We start from the raw sequence: 557 nt of genomic DNA on the forward strand, positions 1-557 counted from the left end.
TATATATATATATATGGCCATCCAGAACTATATCAAAGGGCATAAACTTAAGGATAGCCAAAACAACAATTAAGAGAAAATCAGGTTTATTTATGCAAAACAAAGATGTAGCGTGTTTGACGATGTCATTATTTTACATTTCTCCTCAGTGAACCAATCACAGAGGAGGGTGATGGAGAGACTGAGCATCTGCCTGGTGAAGATGGTAATGTTTTGCTGGCCTTGCTGACCTGGCTTTGACCTTTGACTATTGATGTACTGTACACTCAGAAATAAAAATATTATTTGTGTGTGCGTACAGAGTTGGAAGCAGTGGCCATGTTTGACTACACGGCCAGATCTCCAGCAGAACTCTCCTTGAAACAGGGCGACCTTCTAATCCTTCACAGCAAAGCCTCCTGTGATTGGTGGAGAGGAGAAGTGGGAGGAGTTAAGGGTCTCATCCCTCACAAGTACATCAGTGTCCTGGATGGGTGAGTTCTGTTACCCAGCTGTCAAATTCTGTGTTCAACCAAAGTCAGCTGTGGGCACATTTGACCTCAGAAGAATGTTTTTTT

The 557-nt window shown here is 42.4% G+C and overlaps 1 long non-coding RNA gene across 1 annotated transcript; it reads left to right on the plus strand.

Moving 5' to 3' along the window:
- Window positions 1–122: 122 nt before the first annotated feature.
- Window positions 123–472, plus strand: LOC112486700 (uncharacterized). The gene is made up of 2 exons (XR_003049185.1): window positions 123–205; window positions 302–472. It is a non-coding gene; the product is annotated as an uncharacterized LOC112486700 (long non-coding RNA).
- The last annotated feature ends 85 nt before the right edge of the window (window positions 473–557 follow it).

Source organism: Cynoglossus semilaevis, unplaced genomic scaffold (assembly GCF_000523025.1).
Source record: "Cynoglossus semilaevis isolate Cse_v1.0 unplaced genomic scaffold, Cse_v1.0 C18875868, whole genome shotgun sequence".
NCBI classification, from domain to species: Eukaryota; Metazoa; Chordata; class Actinopteri; order Pleuronectiformes; family Cynoglossidae; genus Cynoglossus; species Cynoglossus semilaevis.